The following is a 21782-nucleotide window of genomic DNA, read 5'->3' on the forward strand; positions in this document are numbered from 1 at the left end:
ACAATAATTACACATGCCCTTGAACTGCAGGTTAAGGGTCCTTGATTTTACAATAATAAACCATCTGAATTGATGATATGTACACATCAAATGATTGTTCTAGGTTCAAGGATATCCTTCTTTCTGAATAATATCATCCTGTATACCTCCTATCAGCCAATAATAACAGACATCTTCAACCTTCTCTTTACAGCTAGCTCAATATACATCCAGCATCCAACTGTTTCATAAAGACTCAATGCTCGCAATCAACACATGACTATCAAATTCAATGCTCGGAATCAACACACAACTATCAAGTTAAATGCTAGGAATCAACACACAATCTATCAAATTCAATGCTAGGAATCAACACACAATCTATCAAATTCAATGCTAGGAATCAACACATAATCTATCAAATTCAATGCTAGAAATCAACACACAACTATCAAGTCATATACTCACACTTTTGTATTTGATAGAGGGAAACTTGATGATGTTGAGTAAGACGTTTTATTTCTCATCAATCTATTTCACACAGAAGATTAAAACTCTTAGGGAGCAATCAGTTGTTTTGGGACTCAAAGAAGTGGGGGTTCATGATTTTTACAGAGTGAATAAGGGAGGGGGGGGGGGGTCACCTGATTTTCAACAACTGAATGAAATCATGAATCACCCTGCTGTACTTAAATTTTAATACAACAAATGTATGTGCATAAAATAAACCAAAACAATGGCTATAAATATACGTTCAAATATAACATAAACTCTTTGTCTCTTGATACATCCCAAGCATATGACATGGAGTCATAACATTGCACCTTTAAGCAACAGTTTTGTCAGAAGTGACTTCTCAATATTGCAGGCCATTAATTGCATTGTGTCATCATGTGGTATAAAAACTTGCATGTGTAGCTGTACACATAACACATAAGAAATGAAATACCTTCAAATCTACTGGGTGGACTGACTCTAAAACTGTGCCTCCATTGACCTGAACATGTTGAATTGCACACAAACATAGCCAATAGAAACACACTTTCAAATAATTTAATGAATTTGTATCTCTAAATGGTAACTGACCTCCACAGTGTGCATGTTTTCTCCAAATTTTCCTACTTTCTACTTGATCTTTATTTATTATTATTTATGTCAATATGACTTGAAATGATTTAAACTTTTGAAACCCTAAAATTAGTGATACTTTTATGATATAACCAAGTAATGTTGTGTTTTAATTTCTGAATGGTGCTCTAAATGGCCTACAAAAGGTGTTCATTTTTCAAAAAGCTCTTACCATGGGAGGGGGACCCCCCCCCCACGCGCTTGTATAGCAGGCGTGCATGTAATTAGCATGCACTTCACCACATACTTTTTCCAGTTCTCTCCCACTTTCAAGCTCACTGAAACCCCTAGGTTTATAATTATATTAACTCCATTTCTAATATTGTACTTTATAATTAGCTAAATTAATCTATAATGGTAATAATTCACTCAATTGAAGAGATATCCTAGAACTTTTGGTTACTAAACCATGAATATTTTGCATGTCCATGAACAGACAATCATACTTCTCATAGGGTTCCTGTCTAAAGAGCTTTATACACGTGAAGCAATGGATTTGGGATAGCAATTTACCAGATACACTTAAACTTACTGTAAATGTAACAAGTAAAATTAACTATGCAGTGTGCTGTATTGTGCTTTGAGAATCTAGAGTGTCTTTTGCAAGAACAAGAAGAATGTTCCTTGTCAATAGATGTCGGGGGTGGGGGTGAGCAGTGTTTTTTTTATTTGTCAAAGAGGGGTTGGATTGTTTTGTGGATGAATTGCAGGGGGGCACTATTTTTAAGTACAACAGGAACAAGAAGTCACTGCCCCCCCCCCCCCCCAATGTTTATTCATTTGTCTATTAATCCTCTTACCTTTGCAATTTATTTGATCATTTTGCTGTTGCTATGGGCATGGTCTTGTTACTAGGCATATTTGAATACATTTTTTGAATGTTTATTCATATGTCTTTCCATTCCTGTTATCTTTGCAATATACGTGATTCTTTGGCTGTTGCTATGGGCATGGTCTTGTTGCTAGGCATATTTGAATACATTTTTGAATGTTCATTCATGTCTTTCCATTCCTGTTATCTTTGCAATATACATGATTCTTTGGCTGTTGCTATGGGCGTGGTCTTGTTGCTATGCAAACTTACATACATTTTGTGAATGTTTATTCAATTGTCTATTAATCCCCATTGTTATCTTCGCAATATGTGATCATTTGGCTGTTGCTATGGGCATGGTCTTGTTGCTAGGCATATTTGCATAAATTTTTTGAATGTTCATTCATTTGTCTTCCAATTCCTGTTTGTTACCTTTGCGATATTCGTGATCATTTGGCTATTGCTATGGGTGTGGTCATGTTGCTAGGTAAATTTACATACATTTTTTGAATGTTTATTCAATTGTCTATTAATCCCCATTGTTATCTTTGCAATATATGTGATTATTTGGTTGTTGCTATGGGCGTGGTCTTGTTGCTAGGCATATTTGCATACATTTTTAGAATGTTTTTTTTTTCATTTGTCTTTCAATTCCTGTTGTTACCTTCGCAATATACGTGATCATTTGGCTGTTGCTATGGGTGTGGTCTTGTTGCTAGGCAAATTTACATATATTTTTTGAATGTTTATTCAATTGTCTTCTAATCCCTGTTATCTTTGTGAAATACATGACCATTTGGCTGTTACTATGGGCGTGGTCATGGTTAAAGATATTTGCATACATTTTTTAATGTTTACTCACTTGCCTATCAGATGTTGTTATTTAACCAAAATATACTGCCATTCGGTTGTTGCTAAGGGCGTGGTCATGGTTGCTAGGGCCAATTTTGTCAACATGTTTTGAAAATCTGCAGAATAACACCTTCAGAAAAATCTCACCAAGATTCAGACTCACTGACCAAGTTCTTTTGGAGATATAAGTTTTTGACCAAAAATGAACATTTTTACACCTAATTTGCATATCACTCATGGAATCATTGTATGCTTAATATTTCTTCATCCATACATCCCTAAATTCATTCCCATTAAATTTCAGCCCAATCTGCTCAGTGGTGTTGGAGTTATAGATTTTTGACCAAAAAGACACATTTTTAGCCCCAATTTGCATATCACTGATGGAATTATCATATCATGAACAATTCTTAGTAAAAACACCCTGAAGAATGTTTCACCCAGATTTCAGCCCAATCTGTCAGGTAGTTTTTGAGTTTAAATTTTTTGACCCAAATCACAAACCGGTGGTGATATCATTTTGATTTGAACAATTCTCCAACTAGACACCCAAAGTAATGGACCCACCAAATATCATGGTAATCGGTCCTGCTGTTTTTGAATTTAAGTTGTTTACATACACACACACACGTCCACACTAACAGACAGACAGACGCCGGGCGATCCCTATAGCACTATTGAACCTCAGTTCAGTTGTGCTAAAAACAGAAGAAAAACCCCCTTGGAATCATAACAAACGCTACAATTATTGCAACCTTATACTTAGGGTCGAGGACACTGAGACTTTGGAATGCTACGCCAGGTCCATTGTTTCACAAATCAAGTCTAAAAGTGGACTAAATAACGAACTATTGTTTTTAGTGATTTAGAGCGGACTATATATTGCAGTGTGAAGCCCCCTTAAATAACACATGCTAAATAGCCATACCAACTGAGGTACAAACAAATCTTCTACACTTGAAGACATAGACCCCCACCTAAACACTATTTACATTGTAATGACTGTGTGACATATGTTTGTACAATTAAGTGGCAAGTTCATAACTTGATACATAGTGATTATATAGTGACTAATTAATATACAAAATTGCTTGTACATAGTGATTATATAGTGTTAAATGACTAATTAATATACAAAATTGATTGTACATAGTGATTATATAGTGATCTTAAATGAACCACGTTTGGTTAAAATTGACCAATGGGTGTAAGAGATATGGCTGTCCATGGATGGATGGATGGATGGATGGATTAACATGGGTCATTCCTTTAAATTTCTTTTGTCATAACTATTCAAATAAATCTATATCTTGGCAAAGTCATAACAGGTGCATATATTTTTCTTAGTTTCTGTTGACAAATTTCTAAAATTCCCAGATTTTCCAACAGCTTATTCAGCTCCTTATCATTTGCTAGATCTTTTGTTGTTATGGGCTTACAGTCAGTTAGTGTTGCAAGCGTGCCGCTGCTTTGATTGATCTTTCCTCTAATGTTGGACTCCGGTGTTCTACTCTGATGTCTTTTAGTTCCCACCATGCCCGCTTCAGCATACACCACTGCCCAAGTGGTAGGGACATTTCGTTGATATCATCTTCATCCATCGCTGTTATTACCTCCATGGATCCAATGTCCTCTTTGCTAAGTTGCTCAATTGTCTTTGTACCAAGTCCCCGCTCCCTGCACCATTTCTGAAATTCTTCGCTGATGTCAATGTTACTTTAAAAACTTTGGGGAGCTCAAAAAAAAAAATTGTTGTACATGTACTATGGATCTATAGCAATTATAGTATTAAAGTGATAAAATATACCATGTGACAGCAGCCTCTGTCAAGGAACACCATATCATATCATACATTCATAATCACAGTGGCTGTTACTGTACACGATAACGTAGCGTAAATCAGAATAGGGTCATCAGGAACTAGACTATGATTTCCCGACCAGTCTCGATAATTAAGAACTGTTCAATTCTGAACTCTAGGACCAAAACGGAGCATTTGTTTGCTAAAAATGTGTAAGACTTTTAGCTTTCATCCGTATTTGTGAACAATGTATACGTAAATGTCAACGTACATAAGGGTTTATGGTGTATGTGTACTACTACTACTACGCAACACTTCGCTTGCATAGCATACTAAATAGCACTATTGAACTTGGTGATGGAAAATGCTTCCACTATCATGACTATGTACATGTCACCATGTACTAATAATCAAAACTACTTGATTTTGCTTGTCATTAATTACCATTTCTCAAGATTGAAATAGTATAGCCATATAGTATGCTGCATAAGTTTGGCACTGACAGCGTATTCCCAGAAATGACAGTCAATTCGGAAATGACGGTGTGACACCGCGAAGTATTTTTCTCATAACTTGTTGACATGCAAAATTTTCGTAACAAGCTCTTTAGTTGGATACTTTCAATTTGTCAATGTTTTCCATGACGACTTATGGTTGTAGATGGTCAAAAAAGGGAGTTTTTTTATTCAGACAAATGTGTTGACCTTCATGTAAACAAACATGGCAAGGCTGATAGCTTGACCCCTTGACAACCGTTGTTAGGCATATTTGCATATCTCGCGAGATCTGCCATGAGACGGGGAATACCTTATTGTTTAAACTTTACACACAGGCTTGATTGAAAATCAACATACATTGGTTGGACTATTTGACTAAAGCAATACAAGCATTGCGGGTTCCAATATGCATTGTGCATCTCCCCCATAGAATGCCATGGGAAGGTACATGCTACTCGGGGATGTTTGTCACCTGCTTGTACCAAGAATTTACCACTCAAATTCTCTCTCTGTCATTGATGGGACTCCTTTATTGTCAGTTAACTGTCTGACTCTTTTAATGCCTTTTCCACTAGTAGTTTTTATTGCTTTTGTAGTGTTCAATGTGTAGGGACGATCGCACAATGTCACACAAGCTAAGAGGCAAACTTTGTTCCTTTAGGGGGGAGGGGGGTCTGGCATCAATGTGAATGCTGAACTTCATTTTTGCATTTTTCACCAAAGTTTGATGGAAAATTTAAAATTTGCCTAAACCTACCTTGAAGTGCAAATTATAAGTCTTTGAATGGAGCGTAGCATATCTACTTAACAATGCCTTTCCACTCTCCATCGATAGTTGGCGCTCTTTCCAAGTACTGTATAATCAGATTCACTCACTGTCAGCCATCTTGTCATTCCACTTCAGTGGGCCAGTTGGCAAGTTGTATTGTAAATTGTATAGTAATGCTATACAGCAATTTTTAAAGCACAGAGGCAGATGATGCAATTTACATGTAGTCGGGACGGGTGGGTGGGAGGAGCGTAGTAGATACACTACGCTCCATTCAAAGACATATAATTTGCACTTCAAGGTAGGTTTAGGCAAATTTTAAAGTCTTTATCATTCCACTTCTTGTATCTACTTAACAATGCCGACTCCCAGGCTGGACGAAATGTAAATTGAAATATAAACTGACCTATCACTGCCCTGAGGCAGATAGCAGTATCAAACGACCAGGAATCTGTGTGTCGACGGTAGAATTTGGTGAAGGTTGTGCTGGTCGACCAGTCTCCAAGTTGTAGGACTTGTGTCAGTGTTGCCCTCTGATGCAAGGCTGCTGAAAAGGCAGCTCCCCTTTTACTATGTGCCTTGAAATGACTGGTGTCTATGCCTGCATTTGACATAACTGTTTTTACCCATCTTGCAATTTTCTGTGAGGTTACTTGTTTGTAGGGTCTTCTAAATGAAATAAATAACTTTGATGAATGATTTCTACCTTCCCGTACAGCAAGATCTCTGTATCTGCAGGTTCTCTTGATGTACTGCTTAACATAATGTCTCACATCAAGAGCCTTATCTCGAAAACTTGGACATTTTACAGTCTTATGAGGTCTGGTAACTGACGAAGTCTTTGTCAGCTCCGGAATAACAAACAGAATGAAATCATGAGTGATATTACAGAATTCAATGTCTAACTTGCTTATTGTCTGGCCTCTATTCGAGGATGTCAGAGCAATGAGCGTGACAGTCTTCAAAGTAAGTTGCTTGAGGCTCAAGGTAGAGCTAGGGTGTAGAGACTTCAGATAATTTAATACCTTGCTAACATCCCAGGTTAAAGGATAACGTGGTTTTGGTGGGTGAATATGATAGAATCCCTTGAATAATTTAGATAGTAATGGATGGGTTCCTATAGGATTACCATCTATCTTGAGGTGTACTGATGAGATAGCAGCTCTATAGCCATTCACTGTACTGTATGAAAGTTGTTGTTTCTGGAATAGTTCAGTCAGGAAAACTATGATTACCGTTATAGGACAATGAATTAGATCTGCCTTCCGTTGATGACACCAGCAAGCATATTTCTTCCATTTAAAGTCATACTGTCTCGAAGTCCCATGGCGGACTGCCTTTAGTAGTATTTCGGTAGCTGTTGTTGAAATTCCTTGATGTCTGTAGTGTTGCCTGAGAGCATCCAGGCGGCAAGTGGAGTCAGATTGACTTTTGGTGGTTTCCCTGTGTGTGGTTCTAGTAGTAGATTCCTGTGTTGTGGTAACAGAGGTTCCTGACATTTGCAGCAACAATGGGTACCAAGGCCTCTTGGCCCACACTGGTGTTATGACTATGGACCTGGCCTGGTCTGCTCACAGCTTTTAAAGGCATCTGGATATTAGAGGTGGTGGTGGAAACATGTATATGCTTTTGTTTGTCCATGCTAGAGCGAATGCATTTATTGCCAACGCCTGTGGATCTCTTCTCCATGACACATATTGTTGAAGTTGTTTTGTTGTATGACTTGCAAACAAGTCTATCTCGGGTTGATGAAAATGTTTGCAGATTCTCTGAAAGATGTACGTGTTCAGCTGGTATTGATTGTGGAACACTCTGGACATTTTGTTTGCTAGGACATTGATTTGTTCCGGTAGATGTCCTACTGTTAGGTTGATATTCTGTTGTTCGCAATATTCATGTAAATAAGAATTCAAAATCGGAACAGTTGCGGGGCAAAGTGCTAGATCTAGCACTTTAGCGAAAACTGACGAAGTGCTAGATCTAGCACTTTGTCAAAAAGTGGCGAAGTGCTAGATCTAGACTTCAACAAAGAGTGGCAAAGTGTGGCAAAGTGCTAGGTCATCGGTAAATATGTCATGTTATACCGGTAATGGACATGTTATTACTCACAGTGTAAAATGTTACTTCCTGTGTTTAACGACCTTAGAGTTTGATTTTCTGTATGTTTTGCCAATGCACAAACAAATTTCTACTTCGTAATTTTTAGTAACGTTCAGTTTTGTATTTTTTCGATACCAACAACCGCAGACCGCCATTTTGACAGCTGCCACGTCAAATAACGCACTCCCATATACAGTCGAAACTACGAACATTTTGTCAGGCGTGCGTCACAGACTTCAACTACAGGCATGTGGTGGTTTCGGTACCACGTTTCGTACTCCGTACTTGACAACGGCTTGACACCACTACCAACAACCTTAGACCTCCATTTTGACAGCTGTTCATGTCAAATAACGCACTCCCATATACAGTCGAAACTTCGAAGATTTCAGGAAGTAGAAACACTTAGTTCGGCGTGGGTCATAGACTTCATACTGCAGATTTAATGGCAGTGACATATGTAACATTGCATGACAAAGAAAGCATATAAAGGAAAACTGAATTTCTTGGTGTGTGTGTGTGGGGGGGGGGGGGTGTTAGTGTGTGTCTAGATGCGAGAGCGAAGATTTTTCTTGATCGTTGAACACGAAAATAAAGTCTGGGTGTAAGTTTATATCATGTTCACTATATTTCTATTGAATAGATTCACTTCTTTCAGTATTATCAGATCGTTAATAGATGACAAAAAATATTGCTATAGAGAACATGAGTGCGAAAACATATTCGTGTGAACAATTTTAATTTCAGCCCTTCATTGCTGTTAATATTTTGATAGAAATCTATAAATAACCCGTTACTACTGTTTTGTAAATTCCATATACTTGGTACTGCCAACTTCTTGACTGAAAACAACGACAATAAATAATCCATGACTTCGCCAGATATCAAGTAAACCATCATGACATTACTGTTTACTGAATTTTTTTGCATTCCTAGACAATCACCAACTTCAATATCGTCCCGTATGTAATTCCTGTTCGCTCAGAAATTATATCCAATGTGGGAAATAATAATAATAGCCATTGCTTATAGTTTGGTTCGGTCCAGAGGAAGTGACGTCATAATGCTACAATTAGCGTAGTGTGACGCCGAGGATCGTGGAGCAGTAATAAACGTCACTTCGTTAACTGGATTGCATATCATTAACAAATTTAAGAAATACAGATGACGACCGTTCGAGAAATAGCGATAGGAAATGGTATATACGAGAAAGATTGTGGGAGCTCATAGGTAGGGTTGTGATAAGTGGGAACGACTATAGTATGTCTTAAAAGCACACCGCAATTTAACATGGAATGCATCCCGAAAATAAAGTGCATATTGTCAAACTTATCTTTAGAATCCAGCATGGCTGCCAAATCCTGTATTAACCATATAGGATCCAGGGGAAAGAAAGGGGTGTCGGTTTGTTTAAAAACAAACACATGTATGACCCCCATATTGATTTTGTCATTTCAGAGAGATCAACAAAATAAAACTATCCGTTCAAACAGTTTGGAGAAATTTTAAAAGATTTTTATAGAATAAATGTGTCCCCGGAGGGCTCTACCTCGTGTAATGTTATTTTATGACATGATTTTGCACAATATTCTTGTTCTACTACTTCATAGATTAGAATGAAAATAAGCACACAGGTGATTATACTGAAAGATGGATACTGGATAAAGATTTCAGTGATTTTCAAATTTATTTCAAAACGTTATGATTGATATATCTTTCCCGCTCTAAAATAGACATGGTACAAGAAATACTGAGTGGCTCGTCCTTGTTTACAGAGTAGATTGCAGATTCTGAAGTACAGTCCCGCCCACAGGCACTAGTTTCCCGAGATATGTATCAAAATGTTTCTATCAGAATACAATACAATGTCGATAATATCGATGATATTGACGTGTTTTAGCCAATTGTATATGAAAGGGGTAAAATAATAACACTTGTTTCTGTGATCGCGCAAGTCCATCCACCGCGAGGTATTGACAAGGCATGTTTGTAACAGAACACACAACCCCCGGGACACAACCATACATACAGCAACGTGAACTTTCAACCGGCCGTTTCACACGGCAAACATTTAACAAACTTCAGATAAATCGTGTCGTTGTTACAATCGGCCAAAGATAAGTTTTGGAGTCGATCATGCGCCACACGACCACGTACACGGACTACTGACATAACGCATGTATGTGACGTTTATCGATGCGAACGACCATGTTATATCCAGCCGTTCGAGGCGCTTTGTTGTTTACAGTCCCGCACTTCGTTGTTTTCTGGCGAAGTGCTAGATCTAGCACTTCGGCGAAAACTGACGAAGTGTTAGATATAGCACTTTGTCAAAAAGTGGCGAAGTGCTAAATCTAGCACTTTGCCCCGCAACTGTTCAATTTTGGACCATTTAGCTACCTCCAATATTACCATATTTGGAGTGCTACATGGCATAGTGTCGGAGACCTGGATCCTCCCTGGTGCTTCAGATAGGCTACTGCAGTAGTGTTGTCCACTTGTAGGGTCACACTTATGTTCCTTTCGTTTTGAAGAAAAGTTCAAAGTGCTAGATTTGCTGCCATTGTCTCTAGTACACTAATATGTGAAGAGACTTTTCCTCCCTTGTCCATCTGCCCTGAGCAGTCTGGTTTGCACACACGGCTCCCCATCCTTCCAGTGATGCATCTGATTGGATGATTCTGTCAGGAAGTAGAGTTTGTATCGGTCTCCCATTGAAGCTGGTTGCTTGATGAATCCACCATTGTAAATCTATTTGTGATGTCTGGTTCAGATTGATGTGGTGATCCCATGAGTGTTCTGCTAGATTGTGGATTAGTTGATGTTGTAGTCCTCGATAATGTGATGCTGCTATCACCATGGCCCCTCTTGCATCCTCGATCAATCCCATGACTTGGGCTATTTGTCTGAGGGATACTGACTGTTTTGTCAGAATTGATGTAGCAGTGTTGGCTATTTTCTGTATTTTCTCTGATGGTACGAGTACAACCATTTCCTCTGTATTGTATCATCTGCCTAGGTGACAAAGTTGTTTGGTTGGTGTTAGATGGGACTTTCCCTTGTTTGGTATAAACCCCAGTTGGCAAAGTAGTGTTATTAATGTGCATGTGTTCTGATGACACAGTTTTGCTTGTGCTGCCTTGTTGAATATATCGTCTATGTAGCTGCTGAATACAATTCCTTGTTTTCGAGCTTGAGCCATTGGTATTTTCAGTACCTTGGTGAATATGCGAGGTGCTGATGTCAGCCCAAATGGGAGACATGTGTACTGGTAACGTTGGTTTTGCCATTGAAAGCACAGGTATTTTCGGTGTTCTTCGTGTATTGGTATCATAAAGTACGCATCTGTTAGGTCTATTGATGTCATGTAGTCGTCCTTGTCCAACATTTCTTGTATAAATTGGTGTCCCTCCATTCGGAACTTCACCTTTTTTATGAATACGTTTAGTTCTCTTAGATCTATTATAACTCTCTTCCCTCCCGTACGCTTGGGTACGACAAAGATTCTTGACAGGAACTGGTCTGGTTGTGGCTGTACTGGTACTATTGCCTGTTTTGTTAATAGTATGTCAATTTCTGTTTGAATGGTGTGGAGCTCCTCCCTGGATTGTGGTGTTGAAACTGGTTGAAAAACTTGAGTTGGGGTATTGATTAGCTGAAGTCTGTAACCCTGAATAACCTTTAGGATCTAAGAACTGTTTGTGATCCTTTTCCATTCTTTCACAAAATATTGCAGTCTGCCTGCATGTGGAAGGTTTGTTGTTAGAGTGTCATTGTTTGGACTTGTCACTATTATAACTGTTGTCCCCTTTTCCTCGCCCCTTGTTGTATCACTCGTTGTATCTCTGACCCTTATTGTATTTGGGATTATACCCACTTTTACGGCCTTCATAACTGGTAGACCCCTTGTTGTAGTTATTGAAGTTCTTTCTGTTGTTATAGCCCTGTTGTGGCTTCTCTTTTGCAACACTTCGAAAAGCATTGACAGATTTCTTTGACTCATTTATAGCTTTCACGAAGTTGACACCAAAGAAACCCTTAATGGTTGGTTTGGATTCTTGCAGAATGTTTTTATACTCCTGGCGAAAGAGGGGTTTCATTCTGGCCTGGTGGACTTCTGCCATCATGTAACTTGCTGTTGTCGACAGGTGTGTTGCATCAGACAAACTTTCATTTGTTGCTTCAACTCTGGTAAATTCTCTGTCTGAAAAGCTGAAGAACATACCAATTCTAGTACCTTTATTACTTGACGAAGAGCTGAATGCATAACCTGGTGTGTTTTGTAGTATGGCCTGTCATAATTCCTGAAGTGTGGTGCACTAGAACGAATTAAACTTCTAAGTGAAGCTGGCATTTCTTGTACCTCAAAAGGTTGTTTTCTGTCTTCTGGCACCAAGTAGTTTTGTTGTAAATCTCTTAATTGGGTGGGTGAAAGACTCTTGTCAACTCTTTGCATAAGCCAATTCACCGACGCCTGAGAGACGGGCCATGTGACTGGGCCAGCAATGTGATCCAGAACGTCATCAAATATGGCGTCTAACTCACCCTCAGCTTCCACCTGGGATGATATGGCATCTTCAAACGACTCAGGAAATTCGTCCTGAAATAAGTCGTCCGAGTCTACAGAATGATCTTGATCTGTGTCATTATCATTGACATCCTGATGAGAAGTCTTGTGTCTACGTGGTGATATCATCGGTGACGATGAAGGAATTTGCGTGACCCCTGGCTTCTTTGTCCACAGTTGTTGGTATTGGTATCTTGACGGCCTTGCGATGCAAAGAAATTTGCCATTGTCGCTTGACTGGCCTGAGACTGGGCTACGAGTTGAAATATTTGTCCCAGTAGCTGTGAGAATACATCTGGCGTGGCACTTGTGGAGGGGTAAACAGGAATCTGCTCAATGATGGGTTCCGTCCTCCGGAACCAAGTCGTCCATGTTCTCCCTCGTGTTCACCATAGTTAGTTCACCTGTGAAAGCTTCGGGTGTATTTACACAGTTTTCGGTAGTAGGTTGGGCCTCCATGCGCGTTGCGCTACTGGAGGCCTTTTGCTTCTTCCTTTTAGGGGTTTTTTGTTCGCTCATGTTGAGTTTCGACCAAAGTTACGGAGTGCCAGCAAGTACAACTTTGCCCAGCGGTGCTAGGAAGTGGAATGACAAGATGGCTGACAGCGAGTGAATCTAATTATACAGTACTTGGGAAGAGTGCCAACTATCAATGGAAAGTGGAAAGGCATTGTTCAGTAGATACAAGAAGCGGAATGATAAAGACTTTTCACTCCTTCAATGATAACAGCTTTGTATTTACATATTATGGTGATTTTGGTTAACATGGCCATGAATGTTCATGAAATGACCCCCTTTTTTGAGCTCAACAAATTCCAGGACCCACTATTTGTAGCAAGTATGGACTCTAGGATCCACTATTTGTAGCAAGTATGGACTCTAGGATCCACTATTTGTAGCAAGTATGGACAGGTAACGCACCTAGTTACCTCACTGAAATCTTCAATCTTTCCAACCAAATCCATCTTCATAACACAAGACAAGCCAGTAAGGTAACATATACATCCCTACAGTTAAGGGGCGACATCGAAATCAAAAGCATCGTAATTACGCGTCGTAACGAGTAAAGACGAGTAGCTACTAGTAGTTATGATGTACTACGGTGAATATTCATAAGTCTCGACGCATATTCATGTACTTTAGGTTGTAGACAATAAAAGGTAAACACCTATTGTCCGTTATTCATGAGCCCAAACTACGACCATTTACACGTAGTCTTCATCATGAAAAAAATAACGAAACAAAAAGATTTTCTTTCCTGTGCACAAATCAGTTTCATGCTTATTTTCAATGTTATTCATTCGATGCCTTCTATGGCATTCGTACAGTCGGCTAGTCAACTAAGTGTTTCAGATATATTCAGATGTTTACTTAATATGTCTTGCCTAAAAATACCTTGAAGAAGAATTTTTATTCGAAATGTCGGATTTTACATCTATTTATTCGGACTGCCTCACAAGTTCCTTATGCACTTCTCGGCTGGTCAACAAACATGTCGACCATTTTCATGTGGCTGGTGAATGGTGCATTGATCGTGTTAGATTCTAGGCGCAGGATTCGTCAGTCGAATTCGAACATTGTCCACAAAAACAAATTAAAAACTAAAGCTTGTCTCGCGTTAATATATCGTTTGATTTGATTGATTTAGAAGTCACCTAAAAACGTTTTGTTTCTTCAAAATTTTGAGGAAAAACGTCATTTATATAACGAAATTTCGGGCTACGAATAACTGAATACATTCATCACTTGCGTCTCTATGTTTATATATCTACCGACATCATGCATCACGCCACGTGTTGCCGAACATTGCGATTTCTCTACTCAACCCCATCATTTAGGAATGTTACTGTACTGAGAAACATAAAAAATTAGTTGTTGTTTTAGAATATATAAAACAAATCCCGTTATTCGATGATATAAAAGTCAAAACTGCACTTCCGCAACCCGGAAATTCAACAGCATTTCTTGGCCCTACCATGGCTGCCAAGCGTGAGCTTGTAAGTTGTACTGTTAGTTTGTCGGCCGTGCAAAAAACAAAAAAGAAAGTCTAACCGCGATTGATGCTTTGAGAGTCACACAATTGTACGATAATCTTCCTCAAAGATTTACTGTTAACCCAGGACTGTTACAATATTACGTCCATGCGTCCATCACAATAAATTTCGAATACATACCGTCATGTTCGTGAAAAGATTTACTGAATATTGAAACTTTGATTTCGTGCATATCTTATTGTTTTGTTTTGTTTATGAATATCGCCCATGAACTTGCACTCATAAAAACATGTGCAGTACTAGTTTCATCAGCACATTACTGGCTGAGTACGTGGTTTTCTTTGACGATCGAAAATTATGACAAACTACGATCAACTACGATAGAAGACGATGTCATCATTGGAAACACGGAAGGTGAGAATCACTATCTATTGTGTGTTGGCAATAAAAAATTACGCGTATCTACGCTCAAAGACGACGTCTTTAAGGGAAACAAAGAAAAGTGAACTGATTATCTATTGTCAGTTATTCATGAATTTGAACACCTCATTAGCTACTGTTTCACATAGTACATCGTAGCTACTAGTAGCTACTCGTCTTTACTCGTTACGACGCGTAATTACGATGCTTTCGATTTCGATGTCGTCCCTAAAACTAAATAATATGGGAAACGGGCATTTCACTATAGTGGTGCTGTTCTATGGAACAATCTACCCCTATCCATAAGATCAACTCTGAACTCATCGATATTTAAAAGACATCTTAAGAATGTAGTCTGGTAATGTGGGTGGATATCTTTTAAAGTACACTGTGCATCTGTAACTCTTTGCCCTGGTTTGTCCTTTTTTATCTCTGTGTACATAATCTTGCAACAGGTTCTATTGGGAGAACAATGCTAATGCACTGAAATGGTGTCTGTATATGAAAGATTAATACATAATAAATAAATAAAACTCTATGATCCACTATTTGTAGCAAGTTTGGACTCTATGATCCACTATTTGTAGCAAGTGTGGACTCTATGATCCACTATTTGTAGCAAGTATGGACTCTAGGATCCACTACAGTCAAACCTGTCTTAGCAGTCACCCTGACAGGGCAACCACCTTCTCTAAGCGGTCACTTTGTGGCAGTCCTGTGCAATTTCACATGTTAATGACACTTGATAGAACTGCCACCTCTTTAACGCGGTCAGCGGCCACCTATTACCGGCCCAATTTTGTAATTATACCGTGTATAACGGTATCTTTGAGTTGAAACTCTCAATTCAAATAGAAAGTCGTCAGAGGTTGTCCGATGTTTTGTTTTATCGCCATATCGGTGTGAAAACCCACACCTCCTTTGGTTAACAATAGGCACTGCACTACGGAAACAAGACAATGACGTAGTTCGTTCATGTTATTCACTACGGCCACACTGTGGGCATCACCCGGTAACATCAAACAGGGTGACCGTACCGCCAATAGACCCACAGTAATGTCAACGATACCGTTTAACACTTGCTGCAGTGCCGAAAGGAGTCAGAAAATTTACCGTACAAAGAAACATCGAAGTACAATTGACAGGTCGGAGGTCAAAGTGTGTCATCACATTAACATGTGAACCACGTGAACAAAACATCAATGGCGGCCGTAAAAAATCGTATCGCAGCATTACTTACCGTTTATCATCGAAATCATGGCGAAGACTGTTCGGAAGACGTTGACTTTGAACGAGAAGGTCGAGATAATCAGTCTGTACAAAGCGAGTGGTTGTTCTGTGGGCTCACGCAAACTGGCTGAGAAGTACGGTGTTGGGCGTACCCAGATACAGAACATATATACTGAAACGCACATCTGAATTTTTGGAGGAATTCGAAAGCAACGCAACTGGTGATCGTAGAAAAAAGATTCGAAAGACGGGTAACGAAGAGATCAACAAGCTGACGTGGGAGTGGTTTAAAGACACCGTTGCAAGTGTGAACTTTTTTTTAATAAGAAGTACATGTCATGGATAAACTGTATTACATAAATTTCATGATTGATATTTTTCACAGAAACTGCAAAATTACTTCTAGAATGTATGCAAAGCAGAGTTGTCATTGAATTGTAAATACATGTACATGTATTTTTGATGTGAGATTAAATAATTAGTTTTGAAACCCTTAATATTGTGTTGTATTTAGTTTGTGTCCCCACTTCTCTCTTAACTTCTAAATGTTTTAGAGTATAGAATAGCTCTGACATGAGAAATTGCGTGAAAAATGAGCCACTTGAGGCTCGGCCACAGAGCACCTCAGAAAGTACTTCTCATTTGCATATGCATATGACAGATTTTGGAACATCGTGATGTCACTTGAGGAACACAAATGTCTTCGTCAGTTTATCTTTACATGCAAAGCCATTAGGGCCGAGCCAGAGGGTCAACTTCACAACCGGTTTTCGCCAGAACATGACATTGAATATTTGTCAGATGCCTCAAGCGTAGAGCAATACACTCCAGCATTAACATCTGATGGTGTAATTTATTCATATTCATTAGAACCGACCGCCAGCAGTAATGATAGTTCCTCTGGCAGTGAATGAATGAGTGAGGATGGTGGTGGTCAACCCCAGAGACTGAATGATACTGCTTTATATAAGGGTTTTTTCGATGTAAATTTCACAGAATGTAGTCATGGCTAGTACACATTATGTGCAATAGTATACCTGTGTTTAAATATCCATCATGCAAGTTTACTGCTTGTTTTCTGACGATGCTTTGCTGTCTTGTACCGCAACATAGACCAGCCAGCATATTGTTTACGTCCTAGTGAAGCCGTTTTGTTTACATAAAGTGAAGGCTATTCATTGGGTGGAAAACAGCTCCCACAGACAATCTAATCTAAATGAAAATTATCTAATATTTCCGTACCCATCGATCATACAAAGATTGGATAAGAATGGCTTCACGAGAAGACAACACAACACGAGTTCCCCATAATATTCTCTCAAGTTGTTCAGATGTAGCATGTGTCATAATGTCTATGACCATTCAAAATCTTCGCGAAAGTAGTACCACAAATTCGTTAGAGCACAACATTTTGTTGGATAACTATCCCTCTTGAAAACTATGAGTACACACACACTTTATTTCATTTTTTACTGCGTTCATTACCATCCACACAGTGACATCAAGTGGTTTCATCTTCTTTCAAAGCACGGCCCGTGTTCACTGAAGTTGGCCATACTGTGGTGTACTGCATATTGTCTCTGACTATTTTTGTTTTGTTTGAGTTTTTGCTGGATAGATATGTCTTACGTTGCAGATTTATTTGACCTGGGAGCGTGAACTTTTGACTGTACTTTGCTGTGTCCATCCATTTTGGACATGTGTTTGGGCATCACACAGTAATTGTTCAGGTAGACAAAACAATGGAAACAAAAATAGCAACATTATAATTAGCGTTGCGTCTTTTTACTTTGATAAGATTGCGACAGTATGTACATGTGATGTATCATGATCGACTCTCAGCAACATGGACATCAAAACATACAATCGGACTACGTATTGTTTCAAAAAAAAATTGCTATTGTTCTGAAAATATTTTATGAAGCTAACTTGCTTTCTTGATTTGTGAAACATCATTTCAAATTATTTTATATGTTTTCCTTTTTTTTGCTTGGATCATGGCTACACCGGTGGCGTGGAGAACCCCGGCATCGGTAACATTTACCAGCTTTCACTGTATGGCGTCACTGTCCACTTTTTATGTGTGGTTTCAACTGCCTTCACCCGATACCTACTCAGTTATATCACTCGGAAATGTGTGTAGGGTGATCATGCCGGCGCTGCTGACAAAACCCTGTTACCATCAATGAAGTAAAACGACTACTAACTCTGGTACCATCAATGAAGTAAAATGATTACTATCCCTGGTACCATCAATGAAGTAAAATGATTACTAACCCTCGTACCATCAATGAAGTAAAATGATTACTATCCCTGGTACCATCAATGAAGTAAAACGACTACTAACTCTGGTACCATCAATGAAGTAAAATGATTACTATCCCTGGTACCATCAATGAAGTAAAACGATTACTAACCCTCGTACCATCAATGAAGTAAAACGATTACTATCTCTGGTACCATCAATGAAGTAAAATGATTACTATCCCTGGTACCATCAATGAAGTAAAACGACTACTAACTCTGGTACCATCAATGAAGTAAAATGATTACTATCCCTGGTACCATCAATGAAGTAAAACGATTACTATCCCTGGTACCATCAATGAAGTAAAACGATTACTATCCCTGGTACCATCAATGAAGTAAAACGATTACTATCCCTGGTACCATCAATGAAGTAAAACGATTACTATCCCTGGTACCATCAATGAAGTAAAATGATTACTATCCCTGGTACCATCAATGAAGTAAAACGATTACTATCTCTGGTACCATCAATGAAGTAAAATGATTACTATCCCTGGTACCATCAATGAAGTAAAACGATTACTATCCCTGGTACCATCAATGAAGTAAAACGATTACTATCCCTGGTACCATCAATGAAGTAAAACGATTACTATCCCTGGTACCATCAATGAAGTAAAATGATTACTATCCCTGGTACCATCAATGAAGTAAAACGACTACTAACTCTGGTACCATCAATGAAGTAAAATGATTACTATCCCTGGTACCATCAATGAAGTAAAACGATTACTATCTCTGGTACCATCAATGAAGTAAAATGATTACTATCCCTGGTACCATCAATGAAGTAAAACGATTACTATCCCTGGTACCATCAATGAAGTAAAACGATTACTAACCCTGGTACCATCAATGAAGTAAAACGATTACTATCTCTGGTACCATCAATGAAGTAAAACGATTACTAACTCTGGTACCATCAATGAAGTAAAACGATTACTAACCCTGGTACCATCAATGAAGTAAAATGATTCCTAACCCTGGTACCATCAATGAAGTAAAATGATTACTATCCCTGGTACCATCAATGAAGTAAAACGATTACTATCTCTGGTACCATCAATGAAGTAAAATGATTACTATCCCTGGTACCATCAATGAAGTAAAATGATTACTAACCCTGGTACCATCAATGAAGTAAAACGATTACTAACTCTGGTACCATCAATGAAGTAAAACGACTACTATCCCTGGTACCATCAATGAAGTAAAACGATTACTATCCCTGGTACCATCAATGAAGTAAAACGATTACTAACTCTGGTACCATCAATGAAGTAAAACGACTACTATCCCTGGTACCATCAATGAAGTAAAACGATTACTATCCCTGGTACCATCAATGAAGTAAAACGATTACTAACCCTGGTACCATCAATGAAGTAAAACGATTACTATCCCTGGTACCATCAATGAAGTAAAACGATTACTATCCCTGGTACCATCAATGAAGTAAAACGATTACTAACCCTGGTACCATCAATGAAGTAAAACGACTACTATCCCTGGTACCATCAATGAAGTAAAACGATTACTAACCCTCGTACCATCAATGAAGTAAAATGACTACTATCCCTGGTACCATCAATGAAGTAAAACGATTACTATCCCTGGTACCATCAATGAAGTAAAACGATTACTAACCCTGGTACCATCAATGAAGTAAAACGATTACTAACTCTGGTACCATCAATGAAGTAAAATGATTACTATCCCTGGTACCATCAATGAAGTAAAATGATTACTAACCCTGGTACCATCAATGAAGTAAAACGACTACTATCCCTGGTACCATCAATGAAGTAAAACGATTACTATCCCTGGTACCATCAATGAAGTAAAACGATTACTATCTCTGGTACCATCAATGAAGTAAAACGATTACTATCTCTGGTACCATCAATGAAGTAAAACGATTACTATCCCTGGTACCATCAATGAAGTAAAACGATTACTATCTCTGGTACCATCAATGAAGTAAAATGATTACTATCCCTGGTACCATCAATGAAGTAAAACGATTACTATCCCTGGTACCATCAATGAAGTAAAACGATTACTATCCCTGGTACCATCAATGAAGTAAAACGATTACTAACTCTGGTACCATCAATGAAGTAAAACGATTACTATCCCTGGTACCATCAATGAAGTAAAACGATTACTATCCCTGGTACCATCAATGAAGTAAAACGATTACTATCCCTGGTACCATCAATGAAGTAAAACGATTACTATCCCTGGTACCATCAATGAAGTAAAACGATTACTATCCCTGGTACCATCAATGAAGTAAAATGATTACTATCCCTGGTACCCTGATGCTTTCAATGAAGGAAAACGAATCATGCTCTCTTACAGATGACATTAAAAAGGACACCAATATATGGTCATGTTTTACTGACAATATTTCATATTTTTATTTACTCTATATATACTTGTAAAAATACAGAAGAAATTTGGTCTTGAAAATCTTGGCAGAGTAATTGAGTAGAAAACTGTTGATTCTTCACAAGACGGTACTGTACATTTAATCAAGTTGATAAATCAATGAAATATTTCAGTGCTTTGACAAGAAAAGTGTCTGTACCTTGAGGTTTTAAGCATGAATTACTTCTTTATAAAAATCAAAATTGTATGCTCATATACTATTACATAATATATCATAATCATAAACTGCTACCAACATTTATCACTCAAAAAGTGTTTTTGGAATTTGTGAATAGAAATAATTTTTCTGAGACTGAATATATAATTGAATCATATGGATTAAATATTTCATTATTTTAAGGCAATGGTACAAATAAAGTGACTACTTGAAAGACAAATGTTATGTTCCACTCAACTATTTTTTAAAACCTACTCTAAGACTTGCAACAAGGCCACTACTTGATAGCATGGTTGTGAACATACGACATCAACACTGCGTTACAACTTACAAGTTTACTGCAATATTAACAACAATTTTTAGTTTCCACATTGCATCATATTATGATGGTTGCTCACAAAATTTGACTGTTATGTTTGCAAGATCATTTATTTACTCCTGTCATAGGGCTGACATTGACTCAATACAACCAAACATTATACATACATAATGTATTATAGTCATAGGGCTGACATTGACTCAAAACATTAAACATACATAATGTATTATAGTCATAGGGCTGACATTGACTCAATACAACCAAGTATTATACATACATGTATTATATTTCACATATTTTTTACTCAAGCTTGAAAATTTTCAAAAAAGATGCATGGAGAATTTTCTGCATTTCACACCTTGATTCAGTAGGCAGGCGGCCTTCAAAGAAA

At 38.1% G+C, this 21782-nt stretch overlaps 1 protein-coding gene across 1 annotated transcript in view; it reads right to left on the minus strand.

The window, feature by feature from the left end:
- LOC144447870 (C-1-tetrahydrofolate synthase, cytoplasmic-like) overlaps positions 1 to 21782 on the minus strand; it is a 91747-nt gene that overhangs the window by 37535 nt on the left and 32430 nt on the right. The window lies entirely within an intron of this gene.

This window comes from Glandiceps talaboti, chromosome 2 (genome assembly GCF_964340395.1).
Source record: "Glandiceps talaboti chromosome 2, keGlaTala1.1, whole genome shotgun sequence".
Taxonomy (NCBI): Eukaryota; Metazoa; Hemichordata; class Enteropneusta; family Spengelidae; genus Glandiceps; species Glandiceps talaboti.